Below are 13162 nucleotides of genomic sequence, written 5' to 3' on the forward strand. Positions count from 1 at the left end.
TGCTGAATTCACTAGAAATATAACTGTGCCCCCATATCCAGGGATTCCTTTCTTTTCTCCTCTTGGCACAGTGAATGGATCTTTAGATTTCTTCCCCAGCGGCTACCTGTACATCTCTACTTATTTGAAATGAAATAAGGCACTGGCTCTTTAATTCTGAGGCTTGGTGCACCAACCTCAGCAGGCATCAGCATCACTGGAGGGCAGGTTAAAGCCACCACCACCCCCAGAGTTTCCGATTCAGTAAATCTGGAGTGAGGTCTGACAATCTGCACTCCATCAAGTTCCCCGGTGCCGCTGCCGCTAGAACGCTGCGAACCAATATTCTAAGGTAATAGCTTTCCTCTAAGTTCTCTTACTTTAGATCAAGTCATCTTTATCTTCTTGTCTGTTTGGTAGCCATGCCCGCCACCCCAGTAATAAGAATAGGCTGGGTGCTGGTGAAACTACAACTTTCCAGCCAACCCCCACCCTCCTGCCCCAAGATCCTGAAGGCCTGGAATGCCACCCTCAAGGGCCCCAGGTGAGGCGCATCTGAACCACAGGAGCCACAGGCGTCCTGCAAGCCAACGGGGTGCCCGGCACTGTGCTAAGGGATTGACAGGCTCTATTTCATTTAATCCTGCTTATACATCTCCTTGCATTTGCTCTTTATGGGTGAGGTGTCTGAGGCTCAGAGGGGTGAAGTAACTTGCCTCAAGTCACACAGCTAGCAGGTGGAGGAGCTGAGATGCAAACTCAGGAAATGTGACACCATCCCAGTCCTTTGCTTTTATTCACTCTTCTATTTCCTCCTAACTAAAAGAGGTCTGCAGCCCCGACCAGGGATCACTGACAAATCTCTTTGGTGAAGAGAAGCTGATTTCCTCCAATAAGGAACACCTAATAAAAATAAAACAAAGGGACAAGGCAGGCACTGAGTGTGTGTGTGAGTCTGTGTGTCTGTGTGTGAACTCTGGGTCGGCAAACTATGAGAAGGTGGGAAGAGGGCCAAGCTTGGGAGTGAAGCTGACCACAGTTTAAAACCCACTTAGTTCATTAACACTCTCCCGCCCTTTGGCAAGCCTCTTAACCTCTGTGCACCTTGGTTTAATGATCTGTAAAATGGGGAGTCTTTTTTCCCATTGGAAGTTAAGAGAATTAAGTGAGATAACATACGTGAAAACTTCTATTTAGTTCAAAAGACTTTTTCAAAGTTTTTGGTAAAATACACACAGCACAAAATTTTCCATTTTCTCCTAAACCTTTCAAAAATAGCTTTTAAAGTGATTTTGTCTTAGCTCCCAAACAGGGTAGTGATCCCAGAACCCCTCGCAGGCCTCAGGTGCTCTGGGAGGGATGGCCTGTGTCCCAGCAAGGCAGCATCCAGCACCTCGTGTGACAGCCCGAGCCTGTGCCCCGCTAACATGGCTGTCCGGGATCCAAGCTCACCAGCAGGCGGGTCTTTCACGGTGGGAGTCGGAGGTGAAGAACGAGGTTGAAGAAGACAGAAATGGATCTTTTCGTGTTTCATGGGATCATCCCTGTACTCAAGAACCAGAAGAGTTTCTGCTTTCTGCAAATCCAGCTTTGGGGGTTTTTAAACATCAACAGAACCTCCCAGCTACTACCCAGGTGTTTTTAAAGCAGAAAACTCTAGAAAGAATTAGTAAAATACAGTTCCTGGACCAGCGGTGCTTGAACAGTTTGGCAGGCTACTTGGATTTGGGAGTAAAGTTGGGGTTCTTTTTCTTTTCATATGTCTTTTGTAATAGCAAGAAATACTGTTATGAGAAAATAGAACTTTTGGACAAGGAAGTTTTTGAGTGAAGAAAAAAATGCTGGGTGGCTGGGCTTCTTGCCTTAACACCTCCAGAGACAGTCCAGGTGAACACACTGCAAGGGAACTGGCCCAGGCCCCATCCTCCAGACCCAGGCCCAGGGTCCACGTTGCTGAGGTTCCGGAGACTTCATGGCTCTAGCAGCAACACTGTCAAGTCCTCTGCCTTCTTGTCTTAGGACATGCTGGAAGGTTTGTATCTGGGGGGACCCAGGAAGGGCCTCCAGGCTGGCAGCTAAGAAAGGAACAGCTCAGGAAGCTAATGAAGTAGGTCTTCCCTCTCACCTGCCCCCGACCCAGGAGTGGGTGGTGCAGAAGGCTCCTCTGATGAGGAAGAGCATTTGGGAGAGTCACCTGGAGGCAGCAGACACCCACGGGCAGAGTCACAGAACATCAGAGCAGGAAGGGGCTCTGCAGCTGCTCCCAGGTCCATCTGGTCTCCCAAAATGGACGAGCACCTGCTGGGTGGCTCCAGGGTCCAGGCAGAACCTGGTGTCCCTGCTCTCCATCCACTGCTTTGTCCTGTACATTTCCCTGCCTCCCTCAAATTAGGCAAGGACAACTTCAGCCACGTCTGGGCTCTGTCCTGGAGGAGTGGCCAGTCCAGGAGGAGGCAGGTATCTAAACTGACCATTCCCACACTGGGTGGGAAATGGGCATTCTAGAGGAGTAGGAGCCTGGAAGAGAGTACCGCTAGATGCTCCTGGGGAGGGAGGGGGAACATGCACCTTTAGTCCAGGTGGGCTCCCCTGAGGAGGTGAGGTCTGAGCCGAGGCTTGGTGAGAGAGTAGGACGAAGCCAGGCAAAAAGTGGGGGTTGAGGCAGGGGCTTGTAGGCACAGTGAACAGCACCTGCACAGCCACAGGGAATTGAAAACAATCTTGGCCTGCCATAGAGTTGTGAGTTGTCAATGGCAGGAGACTGGGTTGAAGAGAGAGATTTATAAGACATTTAGGACTGAAAGTTGGCAGAACTCGGTGATGACTGGACATGGAGCGGGTAGGGGTAGAGGTGAGGGAAAGGAAGGAGTCTAGGATGACTCATTGGTCTCTGGCCTTCTGAGTCAGCGGTGGAGTCATGTAGAACAGGAGGAGAGAGAGCAAGAGGATGATGAGTTCAAATTCAGACACATGCAGTTCGTGGCATCAGGGGACATAATGAGGAAACGGCTGCAGGCCTCTGGACACCCACATCTGAAGCGCAGGAAGATGACAGAGACTTATCTTTCCCTGTTATTTGTGCTTTCTGCAGTACCTCTGTTGACAGTTTCTTCTCTTATCTGCATCCACCCTGAGGTATACGTGTTTGTATGCTTTTCAGCTTATACACAGCTGGCCTGGGAGGGGTGGAAGAGGTCCCAGATGAAGACTGGTATGGAAGGCAAGGACAAAGAATGTGCTGACGGCGATGGGAGACACTGGAGGAGCAAGGCAAGCTGGAGGAAGTGTGGGAAGCTGCTGAGTGAAGCATAGCCTCACCAGAGATGAAGGCTGCCATCTTGAAGGGTCAGGAAAGTCCAGCTGAATACCACAGGATCAAAAGGAAAAGACAGGTGCAGATAGAAACGTAGAGAAGGATCTGAACCTCAGATAACGAGAACCATGTTAACCTGGACAGAAGCTCCCAATACCACTGAGGATGTTTCTCCCAAGCTGGACCCAGGTGACTTCTGCACCCTCTCTCTGAGCTCACTGGAGCTAACATGAGCGTCCTATGCATGACCAGCGTCTGCTGACCACTGGCCCCAGAGCAAATGTGTTCACATGCTTTCACACAAGTAATGTTACATCTGCTCCCCTCCTCCTGAGTAAGGGGATGAATAAGGTAAGGAGAACCAAGTCACCTGAGCCCAGGAAGGAGTCCCCAGTCAACTCTGAGTGGAGGTCAAGGTGGGCACAAAATTACCCCACTATATTGCCCCCCATACTCCCTGCCAAGCCTTGGTGGGAGAGGAAGCTGTGGAGGGGACAGGAGGAAAGGTGGGCTCCATCTCTCTGGCAGATCCTTATCCTGGCTCTGCGGAAAGGCGGACCTTGGACCTCCAGCTGGACCCCCGCCAACCTTCTCTTCCCAGACCCCACCCTCACCCATGAGACACTCACACCCAGCTGGTACTAACTCAGGGGCCCAGGTCCAGCCTGCCATTTGGGTTTGGCTGGTTCAAAAACACACAATCTCAGAAAAAATGTAGTTTTCTCTCTACCACACAAGCCTGGTGACCTACCCTACATGATTCCTTCAGAAACAAAAGCATCCTAACCTTCCAAGGTCAACATTACTCCACCCCAACCCACAGCCAAGGCCATCAAACACACATGCAAGCAGCATATTTTTACAAAATCCTTAACAACCTTCTTTCCAGAACTCTGGGGTGAGCAGCCCTGGGGCCGCCAACCAGACTTCCTTCCTTGGCCCAGGCCTCAATGACGAACCCGCCTCAGCTCAGCAGTTGGCCAGAAATGCCGAGCTGCCTTAGCGCCCGAGTTCCCAGACGTGTCTGCATTGCTGAGGATCAGGGGAGGCCGCAGCAGGTCTGGGCGCTGCGGCAGGAGTGAGAAGGAGACAGCACAGCTGGGGCTGAGAACACCCAGAACCGGTGGGGGGTGGGGGTGGCGCTGGGGAGGCTCTCTCACTGCTGTGTGGGGTATATTCTGGAAGCCTCAGACCTCCATGGCCAAGGCAGCCACCTGCACTCAGGCCAGGGGCTTGACCTACGTGAGCTCTGTTCATCTTCACAACAATCCTGCCATGGGGGTTATTTTACATTTTACGGATCAAAGTTGCCCAAAGTCGCCACCAGGAAGCTGCCCCAGCCAGGATTCAAACTGATGCTCCACTCTGCCTCCCCACCGAGTCAGTCCTCAAACTGAGTTCTCTCTGGAAGGCTTTCTTTCTTCCTAACGCCTACACACAAGCACTTTCCCTAATGTAAAACTCTCTTCATGTGAAGAGACAGGCCAGTCAACAAAACAGTCCTTGAGAGAAGGCTATAGAGCATCGTAGCATCCTGAGAACCAGATTTTGTCTGTTTTGTTCACGGTGGAATGTCCGGGGTCTACGACAGCGCCTGGCACATGCGGACACAGAGGAGGTCCCCAATACATGTTTGTTGACCAAACACCTTTCTGGATGGCAGATTCTTGCAAAGTTTTCATGGTGTCCTAGTTAAATCCCTTCCTAAAAACAAGGAAAGATTTCAAGAGCGCCCAGCTGGACTCAAGTAGCCACGTAGACACAGCATAAGTCAGATATGTGCAGGCTCGCCCTCAGTCCTCAGAGACCAGACTACACGCAATGGACAGAACGACATCCAACTGCTTTCCTGTGTCTGGCCAGAAATGCCCCCTGCACAGTTACCTCCTGGAAGGACACTGACAACTCCCCACACCCCTTTCAGTTATGTATCAGCCCCTGAAGGATTCTCAGCCCTCGTGGGACACTTCAAACGCTTCTTGCCAACTCCGCAGCAGAGTGGGCCCTTCCCATCCAGTGCTGCCGGTCTGGCCCCTGTGTCCCACTGAGGAATGACAGATGCACTGGACCCCCTCCAGCCCCACATCCTAGAAAGCTCCTCAGCCAGATTCTCTTTAAGTAATGCTGTGTCTGAAGGTCCTGCAGCACCACTGACTTCCTTTAGGAGAAGAACAGACCGACTGCAGTGGCCCTGCTGAAACCGGGCCCCTGGCCGCCATGTTATTTCTGCTGACCCAAAGGGAAAACACAGCTAAGGAGCCAGGCCTTCCATCGGCCTGGGAATGGCCCCAGACAGCAGCAAACCAAGGCCCCTGCCTCAAGGAGCTCACAACTGGCTTGAAAACCAAGACAATTTTAAAATTGTTTTGAATTTTGTTAATTTAATTAAATTTTAAAAATATCTATATTTAAAAATAATTTTAAATTTTTAAGTAAAAACAAATAATTTTAATTAGTTTTTTTAATTGTGAAATAAGAAATGTACCATAAAGCACATAAAGGGCACTGCTTGTTAACATACCTGTACACCCATCTAACCCCCGCCCAGATCAAGATACATAGACTATTTTCAGCACCTCAAAAGGTTCTCTCATGTGCTTCCTCCATTTGTCTATACCTCCTCCTCAAGGTAACCACTTTTTGACCTCTAATATCAAGTCTTAGTTTTGCCTGATTTTGAACTTCATATCACTGGAATTCTATCATACATGCTCTTTTGTGTCTGGCTTCTTTCACTTAACCTATGTGTGAGATTCATTTATATTGTGTGCCAGTAGTCTGTTCTTCTAAATTTCTGAGTGGTATTCCATCATATTAACATACTACAATTTCTTTATCCATCTGCCAGTTTGGGAACTATTTTGAATAAAGCTGCTATGAACCTGCTTGCACGTGTCTCTTTATGGATGTCTGTACTCACTGCTCTCGATATACACGAGCAGATTGGCATGGTCATAGGGTAGACGTGTATTTAACTTTAGTAGAAATTGCCTGAGTCCCAAGATGCCTGTACCATTTTATCTTCCCACCAGCAGTGCATGAGAGCTCCAGTCGCGTGCTGGAGTACTTCATTTGTTTTTACAGCCAAATAATATTCCATTGTATGGATAGACTACGTTGTGTTTATTCATTCATGAGTTGATGTACATTTGAGTTGTTTCCACTTTTGGACTATTAGAAACAATGCTGCTATGGACGATCATGTACAAGTCTTTGTGTAGACATGTGTTTTCATTTCTCTTGGGATAGACCTAGGCGTGGAACGGTTGGGCCATGTGGTGGCTCTATGAGTAACCTTTGGAGGAACTGACAAACTGCTTTCCAAAGTGGCCGCACCATTTTACAGTCTCACCAGCAAAGAATGACAGTTCCAATTTCTCCACATCTTCACCAACACTTGGCATTGTCAGCCTTTTTTCATTTTAGTTATTCTGGTGGGTATGTAGTAGTATCTCATATAAGGTTGTACGTTCCTAGTGAGTAATAATGTTGGGCACCTTCTCTTACCCCGTCACCTCCACTCCCTCTCTCCTTGTCCTGCACACAAAGATCCTGACACCCGTCTACCCCATGGAGAATCACTAGACAAGAACGTCTGCCTGGCTTGAATTCCTACAGGCTCTATTACAAAAGTAGCAGTTGTTTCATTAAACCAAAGTCAAGTTATGTTAAAACATTAAATAGGTTTGTTCAAACCTCCCTTAGGAAATTCAGTTGCCCACTCATCCAAAAAAATGTTCCAACACTGCTTCTGTCCTCAGAAACAATAGTAGCTGCTAGAAGGATGAAAGGGGCAAATAAGTGTGAGTGGGAGTGATCAGGGAAGCCTTCCTGTGGAGGTGAGCTCACCTGGGACTTGAAGAGCAGGTTAAATGGGTAAACCAGCATACATTCTTTGCAAAGGGACCATCCTGAAGGAAGACAGAAAGTAGACTCTGGGAACGCTGGGGCCAGGAAGGAGCCTCGCTTTGGCAGGAGGGCTGCAGGTACCGGTTGTGCGGCCAGGTAAAGTTGCAGATTAATTAACGTGACATCTGTAAAGAGCTTTCCATGTCACAGGTGCAGTGAGGGGTTCAGGATGGGAGTCAGTTGCCTTTTTTATGGAGAAGGTGCCAAAACAAAACACACAGTAAAGAAAAACCAAGGGGACAGATGAGAAACAAGAATCACAAGGGTGTCTTGATTTTGTCCACAGAGTCACAAACAAAACCCACATGGACCTAAAAGGGCCATTAGCCAACGCTCGGTCTAGATGAGGAGATTGGCCCCAGAGGGGTCGTCCAGTTGGCTGACAGTCCCTTCTGAGAGCTTTCACTCTTCTCCTCAGCGCTGTCAGCCCAGGTGCATCTTGTTTCAAAGGAGAATGAACAAACAGAAGAATAAAGGGGGAGGTCCTCGTGGTTCCTGCAGGATCACGTGGCCACATTCTAAACACCCCCAATCTCAGCCTCACTGCTCCCTCCCTCCCCCAAATCCTGCTCTACACTCTGGTCACCCTGGCATTCCATCAGCTTCAGGAATGTGCCCAGATGCCCTTCCAGCTGCCTGGAAAGCTCCTCCCTCTCCATCCTCTGGCTTTTTCCTCTTCATCCTTCAAATCTCAGCTTGTGTTACTTCTTCAGGGAAGCCTTCCCTTACATACCACCCCCTCTCCGAGTCCAGATCCGTTCCCCATGTCATATGTTCTCTTGAAATCCTAACACTTATCTCTGTTGCAATTACACCACCTCATCTTGGTGTTTGCTTGATGAATGTCTGCACAAGAGCAGAAACCACATGTTTCAGCTCATTACCATATCCCAATGCCTTGCACAGTGCCTGGCACACAAATGAATGAATGAGTGAATGACCACAGGGAGTCTAGCAATAGTGAGACCTGGTCTTAAGCCATGGTAAGACAACCTAATGACCCAGCAATTCTGTCCCCAGGTATATACCCAGCAGAAATGTGTATGTATGTTCTCCATAAGACATGTACAAAAATATTCATGACAGCATTATTTCTAGGAGCCAGAAACTAGAAAAACCTAAATATCCATCAACAGTAAATGGATAAATAGATTTTGGTATAGTCATTTAATGGAATACTATATAGCAGTGAAAATTAACAAAATATCATTACTGGCTGCAACATGGATGAATTTCACAAACAAAAGAAAGTCACAAAAAGAGAACATATTGTATAATTCCAATTATGTGAAACTCAAAATCGGGCAAACTAAACTATGGTCGGAAGGTTCAAAATTGTAATGATCTTTGGAGGGAGTTCGTGACTGGAAGGGAGTAGAAACAGGATTATTGTTGAATGATCTAATCCAAAAATGTATGAAATTTAAAGCAAAAAGTAAAACAAATCTTGTTCTGTACAGCTGTAAATGTGCTGACAAACACACACAGTGTGTGATTGGGAAGGGAGCAAGTAAAGGAATTCAGTGAAAACTGGGTCTATTTAGTGCAAACAGCATTGTAGAGAAGTAAGCATGTGACAGAGAATGCAATTTGGGAAGGGGGACTTTGATCCCTTTAATTTTTGTAAAAATAGCATTATGATTTTCTTGCTTTAAGCAACTTCTTCCCAAGCCCTGTGGTTATGAAGAAGTTGTGACTCTGTACTCCTAAATGCATGTTATTCAGGGTTTGCGCCAAAAGATTGAGTTTCACCAGCTCTAGGTCTGAAAGTGTGAATGTTTGTGCAAATGCATTTGCGCTCTCTGAGCCAGACCGGCTGGCACAGGGAAGGTTTGCCCACTGCCCAGTTAATCTGCTGTCAGGACGAAGGGTAGGGAATAGTGTTTCCTCACAGCTTAAGCTTGTGATTAAGTTTTGAAGCCTTTCACAACTTGGGCCAGATGCTCAAGCCACGAAAGCAGCAATCTTGGACAAACTCCTACTGAGATGCATGTTAATTAGCAACTTTACCTACAAACCTTTTGTATGTGGCACAGTGTCCTGAGTTCTGTGGGTGGTAGCAGGTGTTTAAGTAGAAGGCATAGAACCTAGAGATGATGGCAGACTGGTGGGGCACACAGGCACTCTCATACTCAGGATACTTTTTTTTTTTCAAAATAAAAATGCATCAATCCAGTGATCTTACGTGTAGAAACGTATCCTTCCAATGGGCTCACACAGACACGCAGAGATGCGTGTGCAAGGATGCTCAGAGCAGCACTGTCAGTAATAGCAAGATATTAGAAACAACCTCCATCAACAGGGCCTGGGCTGACAAATTATGGTCATTCATGGGCTAGAATACTATTCAATCAAGACAAAAGCACGGGGTGGTTTTGTATGTGCTGACAGGCAACAGTCTCTTCAGAGATACATTCTTAAAACAAAGTTAAGTAAGGCAGCTAAACAGTGTGTATATGTTCCTTTTTGCGTAAAAAAGATATGTATGCAGGGGCTGGCCCCGTGGCCAAGTGGTTAAGTTCGCGCGCTCCGCTGCAGGCGGCCCAGTGTTTCGTTGGTTCGAATCCTGGGCGCGGACATGGCACTGCTCATCAGACCACGCTGAGGCAGCGTCCCACATGCCACAACTAGAAGAACCCACAACGAAGAATACACAACTATGTACCGGGGGGCTTTGGGGAGAAAAAGGAAAAAATAAAATCTTTAAAAAAAAAAAAATATGTATGCAGATACAAGTTTTTATAAGTAGAGAATATCTCTAGAAAGAGACCCAAGACACTGAGGAGGAGAAATACGAGAGGTGAAGCGAGTCTTAGGAAGAAGAAGGGAGATGTACTGATTATGACATATACCTTTGCATCATTTGCATTGTTATCATATGCATGCAATTTTTTCAAATAATAAGTTCAGTTTAGTTTTCTTCACTGGAAAAATACACATCTAGAAGACAGAAACTTAATTTTTTCCCAAATCAATATGAGCCAAATAGCATAGATACACAGCTTGTGCGGAGACATTAAAACAAGGGCTGAGCCACATGGCATTATTTGGGTTATTTGGGGATGACTTCAAAAGCAAGTCAGTCCTGAGCAGGGGCTAGAAGGTTATGACATAATTAGACCCTCCCTCCCCCCAAAAAGACTATAATAAATCTCTGAAATGTTTTATATCTATGGCCAGCCTGTGAAAGAGCCCGACCCACTTTCCCTCCTGGCCTCAGGTATCTTGATGTTATTATTATGTTCATTAAATTTACATTTCTCCAGGGACTAGTTAAGATCACACCTTTAAAGCCAGATGGGCTCGGGTTAAAATCCTGGCTCGGCCACTTACTCGCCATGTGTCACTGGCAGATCACCCTTCTGTTTCCTTATCTGTTAGGTGTAGAGAGTAACACTTCCTCATAGGGGCTACTGTGCAGGTTAAATGAGGTCCTGTAGGTAAACTTGCTCAGCCCAGCGCCTCAACCGCTGGGATGACGTTAGGGCTCAGGGAACGGCAGGGAGTGATCATTTCCCCATTTTGCCTCTCGCGGACCCCACTGCTTCTGAGGACAGCAATGGTTAACATGGAAGTGTGCCTGGCTTCCAACGCTTTTCCATTTGGCTTTCCGGCAGGCTGGGCAAGCAGGGTCTGAGTGCTATCCCAGGGGCTGGGGACGAGGTGGGAGCACCACCTGTCTCCAAGCCTCACTGTGGCAGCTGAGCAGCCAGCTCTGACACTCAGCTTCAGAGAGGCGGGAAGGGACAATTATTCCCTGCCATGGATGTGCCTCAAGGGCCACCTGAGGCCAGCCCAAAGCCCAGAGGGCAGACAGCCAGGTCTGGACTTCCCTCATGATAATGGCTGAGCTGGGGGGAGCAGGGGCCACTGTGGTGATGATGACGATGATGAAAATGACAGAGCTGCCCAACAGGTGTGCCAGGTACATACACAACCTCACCAATCCTCTCAGCAACCCTATTTTACTGATGAGAAAATATCCACCATTAAGATTAAGACTACTCAAGTCAGCGGGTTGGGGTCTAGGTATATTTAGGACCCTCTTGAAATCAGAATATGAGGGAATTTTTACATACAATCCACGCCAAAATTTTAACATCTTGGCTTATAGGATAAAATGAGCTCGCCCACAAGATTGAATAAGGTAGGCTAAAACATAAAATTTGATGCAAATGCAAACCCAGTTTCAAAGATTAAACAGAGGGAATCATTTCCAATGACATATGAAGTTCAATAAATACTCAAAACCACATCTGAAAGTAAATGACTTAAAAGTTACAAATGGGTCTGAGCTCCCGGAGCCCGCTCTTGAGGTCATTTCTATTCGGATAAGGCAATATTTCTAGACGTAAGTTTCCTTGTTCAGTCTCTCCTCTTCCCTCCTTCTTCTCCCACAACCTTACCGGCCTTTTGCTCAACATCTCTAGAGTAGATCAAAGTAACATCAAAGGAAACACAAGTCATTTTCTCCAAGGACACAAATGAGACCCTCTTACCACATTTTATGACATTATAAAAACTAAATCAATCAAGAAGTCATTTTTGAATTAGCATGCTTCTTTCAAGATTCTGCCCAAAGATCAATAATTCAAGACAGAATGTAGACCTTCAGCGAACGAGGAGAATTACCTCCTCATCCAATGGAAGGGAGGGGTTGATTTTATTTTCATGAAAAAAGGGAAGGAATGAATCTAGTGAGTGTGGTTTAACAGACATCCCCAGGTATACTGAAAAGACAAGAAAGGACAGGCCTGGTTAAACATCACACCACACAAGCTGATTAGCTGAAGGCACGTGCAAGAACTTTCCTTTAAGCAAGCACTCCATATAGCAAAACAAATTGCTGGGGATAAAATACGTCCATTACCTTGCTTTAGAGGCGATAATCTTTACAGTGGGAGTGAAAGCAACTGAGAGAGCAGTTCTTGGGCATTCTGCAAAGTCACAGACATCAGGAAGTCAAAGGCAGCCAGAAAGTGCTGAGTCACGAGAGTGTGGGAAACGCATGGCCAGAGGGAAGCCAGTATTTCTCAGGCTAAACAGAAACCACGGACAAGATCCCCAGGGATCACGAAAGGGGCTGCACCCCTGATTTGCCGTGACCTTAATCAAGGTGCACACACCAAGCAGCTAGCCCCACATAGGCAACCCTATTCATAGTAAGTGCAAATCATGGTGTCTGCCTCTTCTGTGTATCCGGAGATCATTTACCCAGAGGCAGCCTCCTTCAAAAGACACTCACCTGGGTAGGCATTTGGAGGCCACATCGACAATCCTCTCAGCCCTACACCTGGCTTCGTGGTTTTACTTAATAGTTCTGCTCATCCCTACCCAAGAAGCACCCCCAGCAAGGGCGAAGGGTGGGAGGACGTCACTGATTCTGCCGTAAAGAAATGTCAGGGTGCGACAGGGATGGACAGAATTGAGACAACATGAACCGAGCTCTGGAGCTAGAAGGGAGGAAAGAGGTCCTAAGAAAGACTTTAAAAACAACTCCATTTCCCCAAAGGGTATTGTTTGTCAATGGTGCATCATTTTGGAGCCTTACCAGCTTCTCTCTTGTCATATTTTTAAGTGGTGATAAGGCTAAGACAGAGACAAGAAGGGAAGCGAGCAAAGAATCCTGACAGAGGTAGGATGTCCAGCAGGGATCCTGGTACCCCTAAGAATGAGTCCATAAGGAAAGTACCAAGAAGAAAGAAAGGAGGTTTTCTGAGCCTGGTAAGTAGCCCCGATAATGCAGGTAACTGAGATTGGTCATCACTGATTTCAGGCCAGATCCTGCTGCCCGGGAAGGTTTCCTATGGTTTCCTGGGGTCTGTTATGGGGAACTAGGTGTGGGGGCGGGGGGTCGAGAGGTCAGCACAGTCAGAGGTTTCCAGTGAGGTCCTCAAGTCTCCTAGACTCAGAAAACCAGGTTTGCACCCTTGACACCATCTCAGTCTTCTCAGGGCAAGA

General features: G+C 47.2%; 1 protein-coding gene across 3 annotated transcripts in view; it reads right to left on the reverse strand.

Moving 5' to 3' along the window:
* RBM20 (RNA binding motif protein 20) overlaps positions 1–13162 on the reverse strand; it is a 189713-nt gene that overhangs the window by 93617 nt on the left and 82934 nt on the right. The window contains exon 1 of one of the 3 annotated variants that reach the window (XM_070483299.1): positions 12072–12168. The exons of the other annotated variants lie outside the window; for them this stretch is intronic. The gene's annotated coding sequence lies outside the window, so the exon portion shown is untranslated. Of the gene's footprint in view, positions 1–12071; positions 12169–13162 lie in introns of those variants that run through there. 3 annotated transcript variants of the gene reach the window in all.

This window comes from Equus asinus, chromosome 2 (assembly GCF_041296235.1).
Source record: "Equus asinus isolate D_3611 breed Donkey chromosome 2, EquAss-T2T_v2, whole genome shotgun sequence".
Lineage (NCBI taxonomy): Eukaryota > Metazoa > Chordata > Mammalia > Perissodactyla > Equidae > Equus > Equus asinus.